We start from the raw sequence: 9,119 nt of genomic DNA, 5'->3' as shown, positions 1-9,119 counted from the left end.
TGACCAAGTTATGAGTGAAGGGTCGAGTTGTTTAGAGATCTATAACTTTAGAATTGTTTGTTATGAGATAGGACCTAATTCTAATTGAATGCTTGACCGGTTTACTAATTTGTAACTTGAAAATAAATTGTGATGAGATTGTAGCCAATTCATAGTCAAAGTTTGTCCAATTTGGATTCTTCTAACTTCATAATGACTTATAATAATAGTTTAGGTAAATATGAGTGAAGGGTTGACCGATTCAATGATATGTAACCCCAAAATGGCTTGTTATGAGATTGTAGCTCATTCTAAATGAAGGGTTGACCAATTTAAGGGATCTGTAAGCTTAGAATGGCTTGCTATAAAATTTTGGCTAGCTCAAATTGAATGGTTGATCAGTTTAGTGATCTATAATGGAGTCATCATGAAATAGGTCTTGGTGTAGAGACTAACTTTTGATTCCACTATTGGATTTTCTTAAGTTTTTAATATGTTGTTGGGGTACGAAATGTGCCCAAAATTGAATGTCAAATTTCAAATTCAAGTTCTCATTCAAATGTTATGAGTCTTAGTCTACAAGTTTATAAAAAATTGCAAAGTTTAAGATCATGTTTCTAACTTTGCAGTTGATTACGAGTATATATTTTATTGATTCAGTGATTTATAACTCTAGAACTAGAATGACTTGTTATAAAATTTGAGCAAATTATGAGTGAAGAGTTGAGTTGTTTCTTGTTATGTAACCTCAGAATGGTTTGTTATGAGATCAATACCTAATTTTGATTGAATGCTTCACCAGTTTGGTGATCTATAGCTTAAAAATAAATTGTGATGAGATTGTAGATGATTAATAGTCAAAGTTGGATTGATTTGGATACTTCTAACTTCAGAATGGCTTGTAATAACATTTTAGTTGATTTAGAGTGAAGAGTTGACCAATTCAATGGTATGTAACTTCAAAATGGCATGTTATGAGATTGTAGCTCATTCTGAATGAAAGTTTGACTAATTCAAGTGCTCTATAAGCTCATAATGACTTGTTATGAAATTTTGGTTGGCTCTAATTGAGTGGTTAGTTAATTTAGTGATCTATTAAAAAATTAGTCACAGTGTAGACATAACTTTGTATTCCACCATTAGATTTTTCTAAGTTTTGGATATGTTGTTGGGGGCCAAAATGTGCCAAACATCGATGGTCAGATTTAAGAACCAAGGTATTACTCTCTGTGTACAAGTCTATACAAAAATTGTAAAGTTTAAGATTTTTTTCTTTGTAACCTTACCTGTTATGAGATTTTAGTTGGTTATGAGTATAGCGGTGACTAATTTAGTGATTTGTAACTCTAGAATAACTTGTTATCAGATTTGAGTAAATTGTGAGTGAAGGTTTGAGTTGTTCGATGATCTGTAACTTTAGAATGGTTCATTAGAAATTGTATTTAATTTTGATTGAAAGTTTGACCAATTTGGTAATCTATAGCTTAAAAATGACTTGTGATGAATTGGCTGATGAAATTGTAGCCAATTCATAGTCAAAGTTTGACCAATTTGGATACTTCTAACCTTAGAATGGCTTGTAATAACATTTTACTTGATTTTGAGTATAGGGTTGACTGATTTAATGATATGTAACCTCAGAATGGCTTGTTTTGAGATTATAGCTTATTCTAAGTGAAGGGTTGACTAATTTGATGATCTCTAAGATCAAAATGACTTGATTTGAAATTTTGGCTATCTCTAATTGAGTGGTTGAATAGTTCACCGATTTGAAATGGAGTCATTGAAAAATGGGTCATGGTGCAGAGACCACATAACTTTTGATTCCACTATTGGATTTTTGTAAGTTTTGGATATGTTGTTGATGGGCCAAATGTGCCACAAATCGATAGTCAGATTTAAAAACCAAGTTCTTATTCAAAAGTTATGAGTCTCCATGTACATGTCTATAAAAAATGGTAGAGTTTAAGATCATGTTTTCTTTCTGACCTTAGAATGGCCTGTTATGAGATTCTAAATGGTAATGAGTGTAGAGTTGACACATTCAGTGATTTGTAACTCTAGAATGACTTGTGATGATATTTGAGTGAATTATGAGTGAAGGGTTAGGTTGTTTGTTGATTTGTAACCTTAAAATGGTTTGTTATAAGATCATACATAATTCTAACAGAATGCTTGACTGATTTGGTGATTTGTAGCTTAAAATTGACTTGTCATAAATTTCTAACTCATTCATAGTCAAATTTTGATTGATTTGAATACTTCTAACCTTAGAATGGCTTGTAATATCATTTTAGTTGATTTCAAGTAAAGGGTTGACCGATTTGATGATATGTAAGCTCATAATGATTTGTAATGAGATTGTAGTTCATTTTGAGTAAAGGGATAGCTAATTTGGTTATCTAACCTCATAATGACTTGCAATAAAATTTTGGCTGGCACTAATTGATCAATTTATTGTCACTAAAAAATGGGTCTCAGTGTAGAGATGATAACTTTTAATTCTACCGTTGAATTTTCTTAGGTTTTATATATGTTATTTGATGGCAAAATGTGCCCAAAATTGACAGTCAAATTTAAGAACCAAGTTCTGATCCAAAAGTTATGAGTCTCAATGTACAAGTCTAGACAAACATGTGTTGGAATTATAGATGGAGTAACTGAGAGGGGGCCGGGGCTGCGGGGGGGGGGGGGGGGGGGGGGTTGAATCAGTTACCACAAAAACAAATCCATAGATCCCTTAGATGTCTCAAATAACTAGTTACTACTATCACTCGGTAGCCACACAGAAAAATGTTGAAACTTGATAGATTAACTTCTTACTGAACTTTAAGCATTCACAATTATTATCATACATGAAAAAGTAAATAACATGAACACAAGAGACACCAGATTAATGTGGAAACTCAATATGGAAAAAATCACCAAGTAACTATCTACCAATTTTCACTCTTTTGAAGTGAGCCTTGTTAGGAGCCAACCCTGTTAAAGGTTACAAAACATATTGTTAGTTGTGACCTGGTTAGAGGATTTAATCACCCTGTTAGGAGTGGCCTTATTAAAGGACTTTAGAACAAATTAGTAGAACTATCCACCTTGTTAGAGGATTTACAAAATGGCTGTTAGACCAATTCTGTTAAGAGATTTTAGGAATTACTATTACAATGGTAAGAACGTAACAATAAGTGACTTGAATGAGATGCATTTGAACTTTGCTAATACAAATCTCTGCTTTGCTTCAATAGATCCTCACTGATTGAATACAACTCTGCTTCTCCTCAAGGATATCTGATCCTTCTTCAAAAATCACTTATACTTCCTCTTCACACAATCAACTCATTGCATGCTTGTTGCTTTCAATTAGAGTCCACAACTTGAACTTTTATTTATACATTACAAATTGTCAAGTCGGCTTGTTTACAAGTTACATTTACCAATAAACCATAATCAGTTGGCTACAAACATTACATTAGACAAACAAACTTTATTTCTCAAAACAATGAAATCCTTCATTGGCCAACCCTGCTCGGTAAACACTGCTTCAAAAAATGATTTCTATTGTTAACCAAGTGAAGCTCGGTAAACACTGCAAAACTCTTCAAAATTCTTTAGAGATCGAGTTAACTCGGTAAGAACTAACTTTCCTTCGCTGACCTTGCTAGCTTGGTAGAAACTGATTTCTGCCACAGAAGCCTTCAACGCCCGAGTGAGCTTGATAGAAACTGTCTTCACAGTGTAACCTCAAAAAATGCTTAGTAGACTCTGTAATACACTTTGCTAACCTTTTGAGCTTGGTAGACTCTATCTTTTGCCTTGCCAACCAACTGAGTTTGGTAGACTCTAACTGATAACTGATATGACATTTGTGTAAAATCAAAGACAACAGACAATTGAATAATTGTATCTAACAATCTCCCTCTTTGGCATTGATGACAACACAACATGTCATAGCAGAATGAAATTTGAAAACAAATCTTTTTCTAACAGAATGCTTCTCCCTCTTACATTTCATTCCACAAACTTCTCAAATACAATAATCTCCCTTTGAAGGAAATTACATAGCTTCTATACAAACATCAAATTCTTCCAAAAAAAAAGATTCAAATTTCATAAAGATATGATAGTATACTCTCCCTCTTTGACAACAAATGCCAAAGATAACACAAACCAAATGAATAGCAATGTACCTTATGTACTGATTCATATGCAATATTTTTATGTTTATTTTGCTTGCTTATGCATCACTAAAACTTCATTTTAGTGAGCTTTAGATAGGGGAATGACCCCTAACTTACCTCTTAGATACAAAAATGCATCTTTAGGTAAAGGCTTTGTGAATATGTCAGCAATTTGTTCCTTTGTATGGACATATTTCAATCTGATCTTCTTATCCTACACTAATTCTTTGACAAAGTGATACTTTATTGCAATGTGTTTGGTTTTTGAATGCATCACTAGAATTTTGGATATGTTAATTGCACTCGTATTGTCACAAAACATAATAACAAGCTCTTTGATTTCTTCATTCATACCTTCCAATAACTGTTTGAACCAAACAATATTAGAATAGTTTACTGCTACTGCAACATACTCTACTTTTGCTATAGATTGGGATTTACAATTTTTCTTTTTACTTGTCCAAGAAACCAACCTCTTTTCAAGAAAGAAAGCTCCTCCACTTGTACTCTTTTTGTCATCAACGTTCCTGCCCAATCTGCATCAGTAAACACTTTCAAATCTAGATTACCTCCAAATTTGTATCATAATCCATAATCTTTAGTGCCTTTCAAATATCTCATGATTCTTTTGATTGCCATCACGTGATTCTCTCTTGGTTTTGCTGAAAATCTTGCTACAATACCAATTGCAAGGGCAATATCTGGTCTTGTATGCACTACATACTGCAACTTTCCAATCATAGATCTATACAATGTCTAATCTACCTCCTTTGATTCATCATCTTTAGTAAGTTTCAATTCAGTACACATAGGAGTCCCAACTAGTTTGCAATCTTCCATATCAAAATTTTTCAGTATCTCCTTGATGTATTTAGATTGAGTGATGTAGATCTCATTCTTACTCTACTAAATTTGAAGAACAACAAAAAATTTGATCTCACCAAACATTGACATTTCAAATTCTTTGTTCATTTGCTCTGAAAATTATTTGCAAAGATCATCATTTCTTGTGAACAAAGTATCATCTACAAATATTTTTGCCAAAATTTTTTTATTATCTGATCCTTCCTTGATATACAAGCTACTATTATCATTAGTTCTTTGAAAACCAATCTAAATAAGATAGTTATGTAGTCTTTCATAACATGCTCTAGGTTCTTGTTTCAGACCATACAATGCTTTATGTAGTTTGCAAACCATGTCTTTCTTGTCTGGATCAACAAAACCTTTAGACTGCTCAATGTACACCTCTTCATCTAGTATACCATTGAGAAATGCTAACTTGACATCCATCTAATAAACTTTAAAACCTTTGTATGTAGCATATGCAAGTAGGGTCCTGACACCTTCCAATTTTGCAACAGGACCAAAAGTCTCTCTATACTCTATACCTTCTTCTTGAGAGTATCCTTTACATACCAGTCTAGCTTTGTTCCTTGATACCTTACTATCTTCATTTAGCTTATTTCTAAATACCCACTTAGTTCCAATCACATTTTTGTCTTTGGGCCTAGGTACAAGAGTCCATGTTTTGTTTTTCTCTATCTACTCTATCTCTTCATTCATAGCCTCAATCCAACTTTCATTTTCTAGTGCATCTTTGGCACTTCTAGGTTCATAAATCAATAAGTAAACAAGTACCTTTCAACTTACTTCTTGTCATAGTTGCTTCAGATTTATCTCCAATGATATGATATGTTGCATAATGTCTCTATCTATGAAGAAATACAAGTTCCTTGCCTTTTGAACGTTTTACATTCTCATCCTCTTGCACTTCAACTTTAGGTCCTGGCTATTCTGTCTACTGCTTGGGTCCTTCAGACTTGGTAGGCATTGGCTTGGTAGCATTAGAATGTGACTTGGATTTCTGTAGCTCGATTTGAACTTCCTACAGTTCGATTGCTAAAGACTCAGGAGTAGAAGATTCCTGATTGACAGGTGTATCTAGAACTATATCAGGTTCAACAAAAACAAATCTCATGTAGTCTTCTGGTTCCCTTTTGCTTTCTTCTTCAGTTCTTTCTGCAAACTCACCAGCTTTCACATGTGCACTTTCTATCACTTTGTGAGTAGACAAATTCAAACATCTATATGCTTTACTTTTGCAAAAATATCTCAAAAATATTCCTTCATCACCCTTCACATCAAATTTACCTTTCCTAGATTCTTTCAAAATATAACATTTGCTTCCAAATACTTTTAGGTAACTTACACTGGGTTTATAGCCATATCATAACTCATAGGGGGTTTTGAATGAGTCCTTCTTAAGCTATACATGGTTCAAGGTATGAACTGCAGTGCTGATAGCTTCCTTCCAATATTTGATAGCAATGCTCTTTTCAATCATTAGGGTTCTTGCACAAGCCATGATATATCTATTTCTTCTTTCAGCTATTCCATTTTGTTCGAGAGTTCCAAGGGTTGATACTTGTCTTTTGATTCCCCTTTCAATGCAAAAGTTATTGAATTCAGAGGAAATGAATTCACCACCTCTGTCTGACCTCAAACATTTTAGTCTTTTGCCTATTTCATTCTCAACTCTGGCCAAATACCATTTGAACTTCTCAAATGCTTATCTCTCTCAAGTACATAATAGTCATCATTCTTGAATAATCATCAACAAAAAGAATGAAATTTTTTTCACCAGTATAGCTTTCAATTCCAATAGGTCCACACAAATCAGTATGCACAATTTGTAAAACTTCTTCAAACTAATAGTTCTTACTTTTGAAGCTAGTCTCTCCCATCTTGCCAATTTGATAATTTTTGCATAGACCAACCTTAGGTTTCTTTATGTTAGGAATTCCTCTTGCTTTCTTAAATTTACTTATTTTCACCAAGTTATCAAAGTTCACATGACACAACTTTCTATGCCATAACCAACTTTCTTCAACTTGAGCAATAAAGCATGAACATTCACCAAGTTCAAGATAGAACAAGTTACCTTTTGTTTGAGTACCTAATCTAATTAAATTTCCTTTGTCATCTAGCAGTCTTGCTTTTCTATGCATGAATTCCACTTTGAGTCTATTATTGAGTAGCTGTGCTACACTCAACAGATTGTGTTTTAGTCCTTCTACCCAATGTGCATTATCACATACGAACTCTTTGGTTAGTGAGATTTTTCCTCTTCCTTTTATGCAATAAGGTTCATTATTACCAAACCTTACACTCCCACTATCATAGTCTTCAAAATGTTCAAACTTAGTTTTATCACCAGTCATATGATGAGGACAATCACTATCTATGATTCATGTATCATTTTTGCTTATATGAGAAATAAGTGTCATTTCCTCATCATTAGCATACTCATCTTTCACAACAATGTAAATAATTTCATCTTATTCTTCATCATCAGAATCATTAGAATTCTTAGCCATAAAATATGTTTTCTTATGTTTTCTTACTTTTGTCCTTGAATGATTTGAAGTCTTCCTTACCATTGCACTTGTGACTTTTCTTCTCATCCTTGTTCTACTTATTTGGGCACCTAGTAGCAATATGTCCAATTTCTTTACAAGAAAACATATTAGAGGAACCTTGCCTTTGTATTTCCCTTTGCCTCTTGAATATTTTCTTGCTAACAGAGCTTCAACCACTTCAAGATCATTGCCTAAATTCTGTTCTGATTCTTCACTTTCTGACTGTGAATCCTTTATCTTCTTGCCTTTCTCCTTGAGTGAAAGGTTTGGATTCAAATGCTAATTCAATGTTCTTGGTAGCTGGAACATAGTTATCATAGTTATCTAGCTCAAATACAATCAATCTTCCAACTATGGCCTCTAGATTTATCTTATGATTTGCTTCACATCTTCTTTCTTGAATTGCAGAAACTCTGATTGCATAAATGAGAAGTAATGTTCTAAGAACTTTACTTATAACTATTTCCTCCTCGATAACTATTTCCTGTTCCAAAAGGTTTGATTGCACTAACACTTGCTTTGACTCTTTCAACATATTTTGCAATGTTTTCATCCTCTCTCATCCTCATCTGATTAAATTGACCTCTCAAACTTTTTGCTTTGGCTCTTCTTACATTATCATCACCTCCATAGATATCTTTCAGCTTGTTCCACATTTCAAAAGACAGTTTTACAATCCTTGACATCATCAAATTCTTCATAGCTTAGGGCAGATGCAATGTCTATCATCATGATGTTATGAGTCTTCTTCTTAGCAATGTCATTTGTAGATAATATACCAGAAGGAGTTACATATGCTTCATCTAGATATCACTAGTACATTTGGGCTCATTTTTTGACCTTTTTTGGTCAAAATTTTGACCCAGTTTTCGACCAAACTTCGACCAAATTCGACCAACACATATTGGTCAAAAAATTTTTAGTTGAAAATTCGACCAACCTACTGGTTGGTCGAAAACTGTTGAAATTACTAGTACATTTTCTGCCATTCATTGGTCGAACTTTCGACCAATGCTTGGTAGAAAACTGCAAGGCATTGGTTGAAATTTTGACCAATGCTTGGTAGAAAACTGTTAGGCATTTGTCAAAATTTTGACCAATGCCTGGTCAATATTTTTTTGAGGCTCACAATTATTGAGGTCCACTTCAGCAATGGCCCTTCTTGTGAAATTGTCATCTAAAACCTTTCTAATGAGATAATGTGTTATGAGCTCTTCATTAATGGGATAGAACGTGAATCTAGGAGGTAGTTGTGCATCACCCATATCACCATGATGCACAACTACCTCATGGATTCACGTTCCATCCCACTGATGAAGAGCTTATAACACATTATCTCATTAGAAAGGTTTTAGATGGCAATTTCACAAGAAGGGCCATTGCTGAAGTGGACCTCAATAACTGTGAGCCTCAGGGAGGGTTCAATTCCCTCCTTTATTATTCACTATGCATATAATCCCATACACCCATTTGATCTCAAATGATGATATGTATTGAATGTTGAGTGTCTGTGCTGAGTGCTCCAAAACCATCCATTTCA

This window comes from Cupressus sempervirens, chromosome 11 (assembly GCF_028749045.1).
Source record: "Cupressus sempervirens isolate cs-2001-9-10 chromosome 11, ASM2874904v1, whole genome shotgun sequence".
NCBI lineage: Eukaryota > Viridiplantae > Streptophyta > Pinopsida > Cupressales > Cupressaceae > Cupressus > Cupressus sempervirens.
This window is presented reverse-complemented; position numbering follows the sequence as displayed.